Source organism: Myotis lucifugus, unplaced genomic scaffold, assembly GCF_000147115.1.
Source record: "Myotis lucifugus unplaced genomic scaffold, Myoluc2.0 scaffold_89, whole genome shotgun sequence".
In the NCBI taxonomy this organism is placed as follows: Eukaryota; Metazoa; Chordata; class Mammalia; order Chiroptera; family Vespertilionidae; genus Myotis; species Myotis lucifugus.
This window is the reverse complement of record NW_005871137.1, coordinates 3565257-3571780: the sequence shown is the minus strand read 5'-3', so window position 1 is coordinate 3571780 and position 6524 is coordinate 3565257.

Below are 6524 nucleotides of genomic sequence, written 5' to 3'. Positions count from 1 at the left end.
TCGTGGCTGATCTCATCTCCATTTAGAGTGCTGTATCTCTCTGAATATTTTACTGGATTTGTGCTGCAGCTGAGTTAAAGTTGTGCCCACTGCCCTGAGCCAGTGCACGGGCTATGTCTCATCATTTTTTGCTGACTGGCTGACTGACCCAAGTCTTTCAGGGTAGATGTGAGGAGTGCTAAGGCAGCTGAGAGAAAGCGCAGAATACTTGAGCAGTCAGGCAATGAACCAGAATAAAAGGATATGAAATCTAATCTCTGAAGAAAATAAATTCTACACAACAGTCTGAATTATCAGTGTTTTGATTTTGTTGGTGTGGATAATGGAGAACTGAGTCCTTTTTTTTTTTTTTTGTCTTTAGTGGTAGTCCAGTACATTATAATTATAAATCAATAACCCCCTGATTTTATCCTCCATTTAAAAATAACCATTGGACTTTATAATAGAGGCCCTGAACTCTAGTAATTGATTTTTCCCTTCAGCATACTGAGCTGAGGAATTCTGGGCATTTGAGAATCAGATTTATTTGAATTAACTGCTTTAATGTAGTTGTGTAGCCTCCTGTGTCCATATACTCCTGTTGAGTGAAATTCTCATACAAAGTTGAAATTATAAAAAGAGCAGGACTGCAGTGCTCCTCCATAATTCACTTCTTTATTAATATCCTCCCTTAATTTTCCCCAGGCCCTACCACATACAAACACTCAGACGTCTCAATGCCATTCCTGTTACATGCTCTTGTCTCCAGAGGAACTTGGAGATGTAATCTTAGAGATGTAATGGCTTTTTATTTATATGCCAAGTCCAGTCTTACCAGTCTTTTTTATTTGTCTTTGTACTTGTACTTTTATTTTCTTGTACTTTTAAAAATTTTTCTTCTACTTAGACTTTATTTTCTAGTTACTTTTTTGACTCCTGGATTCCCAGCAAAGCCCTGATGTATATCTTGTGGACTATCTTTGGGTCTTTATTCTATTCTTAGCTTGCTGTATTCTATTGTGCTTTGCCATCTTATTGATATATGCTCTTTATTTATCTAATGGCTAACTTTTTCCCTAGGCCTTCAGTAGTTTTGTATAATACTCTTTGAATGTAATGCAAGACATTTCTGCCTGATCAAAGGACTAATGGGGAAGTTGAAGTTCCTTTGACCATTATAATAATAACAAATATTCACCAAGTACTTCCTGTGTGGTAAATGCCATACTCTGTGTTTAATACTTATTTAATTACTAGAGGCCTGGTGCATGAAATTTGTGCATGGGGGGGGGGGTCCCCTCAGTCTGGCCTGCACCCTCTCGCAATCCAGGACTGCTGGCTCCTAACCACTGGCCTGCCTGCCTGCCTCATCACACCTAACCACTCACCTGCCTTCCTGATCACCCCTAACCACCTCTGCCTGCCTGCCTGATCGCCCCTAACCACTCACCTGCCTTCCTGATCACCCCTAACCACCTCTGCCTGCCTGCCTCATCGCCCCTAACCACTCACCTGACTGCCTGATCACCCCTAACCACTCTGCCTGCCTTCCTGATCACCCCTAACCACCTCTGCCTGCCTGCCTGATGGGCCCCAACCACTCACCTGCCTGCCTGATGCCCTAAATGCTTGCCTGCCTGCCTGATTGCCCCTAACCACTCTGCCTGCCTGCCTGATCGCCCCTAACTGCTTGCCTGCCTGCCTGATTGCTCCTAACCTCTCTGCCTGCCTGCCTGATGCCCCTAACTGCTTGCCTGCCTGCCTGATCACCCCTAATATCTGCCTGCCTGTCTGATCACCCTAACTGCCTCTGCCTCGGCCCCTACCGCCGCGGCTTCATCTGGAAGGACGTGCAGAATAATGTCCGGAAGGTCGTTCGGCTGTCGGGTCTAATTAGCATATTATGCTTTTATTATTATAGATTACAATAGCCATAAGGGTATCTATATTATCACTTATAGATGAGGGGAGCAAGGCTTTAATAGACATTAAAGTCAACATAAAGCTACAAAAAGAGCTTGGCTTTGGATCCATGTGTCTGACTCCAAAGATCATGATCTTAACTATTGTAGTGCCTCTTCTTTGTTATAGTGTCTGTTAATTGAGTATTGATTTCCTATTCAAGTTGAGCCCCCACCTTCAAACCATTGCAAAATGTATGTCCTTGTTATAATCAGAAAATGGCTTTTTATTTATATGTGAAAGGCAGCTATCGCTATCACTGTCTCTCTCGTGTGAGAACTTGTGCAGAGGGAGGGAGTCTGTGGGGATTTCTTAGTTAAAATGTGCTCTGAGCATGTATGTAAGAAATCCACCAATTCTGCCTCCAATTCCCTTTGGATGTTAGGTAGCCCGCACAACCATTTATCTTGCACCTTCAGCTCACCAGGGTGAAGGCTAAATTTTCAAATGGCAGTTCTCCTTATATATGAGGGAAATGCAATCTGGTCTTGCCTGAGGTTTTGATTTAGGGAAGAAAGACCACAAGAGGCTAATCAGGGTCCTACTACTCATAATTTTCTGGTGCCCCTTGTACAAGGTGTTTTCTCTGGCAAAATGAAAGTCCCGACCTAAGGCAAACAAGGTTATTTCTAGAAGTGATTTATTACTTTTCACAGATTCAGGCCTGGAATGCTTATATGGTGTTTTAGCTACTACAGTAGGCAGTGGAATTGGATTAAAGCTATGTGTGGAGAATAAGCATTTATTAAGAACCATATTGATGTTTGAACAGCAACTAAAAATATAGGATCCAGGAACGTGTCTCAGGACCCAGGTATATTAACACTACTAAATATATATTTTTACAGTGAATAAATTAATAAAAGGAAAATGTCAAAGGCTTACTTTAAGAATAGAGTCTAGTGAATGAATTTATAGAAAGGAGACTAGAATAAACTTTTTAATAGTCATTCACTTTATTTAAGCTTTCAGAGAAGATATCCTGTAAAAATAAAAGTATTGGGATGTAAGAATAAGTGTATGTGTTTTTGTTGTTGTTGTTTTCTAGTGTTTCCAGAAGCAAAAGCCCAAAAAAGTATTTATCGAGAGTTAAGCAGGTAGAATAAATTGTCATATTTTCATTCTATGAAATATAGCTTTGTATTTATTTCCTGGGAGAGATATGCAGAAATATTAAATGAGAAAAGTTATAGTGTAATTATATATATATATACATATCCATACACATGTACATATAGAGCTTATTTCAAAAAGGAAGGAGGAGAGAGAGATAGAAACATCAATAATGAGAGAGAATTATTGATCGGCTGCCTCCTGCATGTCCCACACTGGGGGATGAAGCCCACAACCTGAGTATGTGCCTTGACCAGGAACTGAACCATGACTTCCTGGTTCATAGGTCAATGCTGAACCACTGAGCCATACCAGCTGAGCAATTATTACCCCCTTTTTTTAAAAAAAAAATTATGTACAACCACAATATGTGTATTTATGTATATAATTATTTGTATGCACATACACAAACTTATCTCAGGAGAGTGAGAATGGAGGAGGAAAGGAAATTATAATTTGCTCTGCCTTTCACATATAACAACCAACTTTGTATTATTCCACTGGTTATAATAATATGCATTATTTTTAATAAATAAAAATAAAATTTTAAAGGAAGTCTACACTTATAGTTAAGATATCACTGATGCTTGAAGTTTGAATGGATTTCCATGGTATCTTGAGTCTGAGGAGCTTGAGTTTTGCTGCAGTATTAAAAGTCAGTCCCATCTGGTATAGCAATAGATCCTTGAGTGAGAAACTCAGCCTTTCGAAGGCTCGGTGTCCTTTTCTGGAATCTTGAAATATGAAACAGATGCTTTCTGAAATCTCTTTTGTCACAGATATCCTATCTTATTGTTTAAAAATATTAATAAAGTATGTATGAAAATAGAGGTGGTACCAAGGCATGGCCTGGGGCTTTAGCTTCCTCTCTTGTCTTCACCTAACTCCTGCCCCCAAATCCATCAGTCCACCTATAAACTGCTTCAAATAGGTTTGTGATCTAAAGGAAAACAATAGGATTGTTATGTAAACTAAAATTCTAAATAATCAGCCTGACCTGTCCCTTACTTCATGTCCCTATTCTCTGAAACCTCTCCGAAGTAGAAATTCTAGGTCTGCTACTATTAGAACTTGCTCCATAGAATAAGGCAATGTGTGTGATTAGGATCAGAAAGGTCTTTATTCATGAAGTTGGTTTAAAAGATAGTTTCTGGCAAGCCGAGTATGGCTCAACGGTTGAGCATGGAACCAAGAGGGCACCTGTACTATTCTTGGTCAGGGCATGCAGGAGGCAGCTGATCAATGACTCTTTCTCATCATTGATTTTCTATCTCTCCCTCTCCCTTCCTCTCTGAAATCAATAAAAATATATTAAAAATAATAATAATAAATAAAAGACTACTTCTTTGCACATAACCTTTGGGAAAGATACACTTTAAGCCTTACTACTCATTTATACCTCAGTAGATAAAGGTTTTTTTCTTTTTATTGAATTTATTGGGATCACACTGGTTAACAAGAGTATACAGGTTTTATAAAGTTTTAAAAGATCTTTTTATTAGAGGAAGATTTTGAGACAGAAACATGGGGGGAAGGAAAGGGGTGTGGAGGGAATGGAATAACCACAGAGGGGAGAAGCTTTAAGAAAAGCGAGTGCAAGGGTGATCGGTACCTCCAGAGCGTGCCTTCCTTGACTTCCATTTTTCTCTCCTACCTCACATCAGAGGCATCGGTAAATCCTGTCAGTCTTCTCTTCAGATATATCCAGAGTCCAACTGCTTTTCACACCACCACTGCTCCCACCCTTATCTAGATTATTGCAAAGGCATTCTAAAATTAGTTCTGGCCTTGTCCCCTTATGATTCATTCTCAACACTGGAATCAGAAGGACTGTTTGGAAACCTAAGTGAGATGAGACCTCCTCCTCTCAGAACCCCTATTCTATATCCCCATTTCACCCCAAATCAGTCAAGTTGTCTACAAGATTCTACAGAGATTTTCTACTTGGCTCTCATTAGAAACAACCTGGTGAGCTTTAAAAAAATACTCATGTTGGGGGTCTGATCCCTGAAATGTTGACTTCATTGGTTTTATGGTTGGGGCATTGGTATTTGCTGAAAGGTCCCCAAGTGATTCTAATGAGCATCTACTGTCCTCCACAATCTTCTCTCACTTTCAACATTACTCCTCTTACATTCTAGTCCAGGGGTGGGCAAACTTTTTGACTCGAGGGCCACAATGGGTTCTTAAACTGGACCGGAGGGCTGGAACAAAAGCATGGATGGAGTGTTTGTGTGAACTAATATAAATTCAAAGTAAACATCATTACATAAAAGGGTACGGTCTTTTTTTTTTTTTAGTTTTATTCATTTCAAACGGGCCGGATCCGGCCTGCGGCGGTAGTTTGCCCACGGCTGTTCTAGTCTCTCTGTTATTAAACCCTAGACACACAGGTCTCCTGGCTATTTCTCAAACAACCAGGCACACTCCTACCTGTCTTTGTGATCTCTGACACTCCCTCTGTTGAATCTCCTTCAGGTCTTTAAAATGTCAAGCTTAAAGATCCCTAACAAATTATGAGTGGAAGGACCTTGATTAGCCTCTTATAATCCAGCCCCCTCCCTCCCCCCATCAAACTCCTCAAACTAGACCAGATTGCATTCCCCTCATATATAAGTAGATTTCCTATTGTTTGATAATTTAACCTTCATTCTGATCATCTGAGGGTCAAGATAAATAGTTCTATAATCAAAACAATTATTGAAAGGAGTCAGAACTTGTATTCATGCATTTTCTGCATGCATGCTCTTATTTAACAAAAGTTCTCATAGACACACCCATGTAACCTTACATATACATACACAGGAAAGGTATGTACAGAGAGACTTTGACCAGAGTTTCTGAGATCTCTTCCAGCACAGATATTCTATAATTCTGGTATTAAAAATTAACACTAACCCAAAATTATAAATAATAATGATATGACAACAAAATCAAGGAGTAGCTTGAAGGGAGTTAGCCCCTCCATTCCCTATAATCTATCAGCCACCCTCAAATGACCCCAAAGAACCACATAATTAAAAAGAGTAATTTTTTTTTAAGTTAAAAAAGTGATTTTCAACAGGTATGCCACAAGAATTTTTAAAACATGCAATACCTGACTCTAGTCAGGGGCACTGATCTCTTTTTCCTTAGATTGTCAAATAAAAAAAATGACAACAGCCCATACAACGATATCTGTCTGGTGTGAATGAATCAAAATTTTACCTTTGCCTTTACTTTTTTGCTAAATTGGCAAAAAAACAGAACATATTTTTTGGTGTGCCAGAGAACTTTAGTAATTAATTTATATGTGCCATAAGATGAAAAAGGTTGAAAAGTGCCAAGTTAAAGCAGTGGTCCTGTTGCTTATTGAAAGTTGAAAGCCCACTGGCTTCGCCTTTAGAACACATTTGTGTCTCTGGAGCACTCTCCCTGTAGGAGTCTCATGCTGTGTCTTCTGGGAAAGCGTTTGGGACTCTATTGAATAA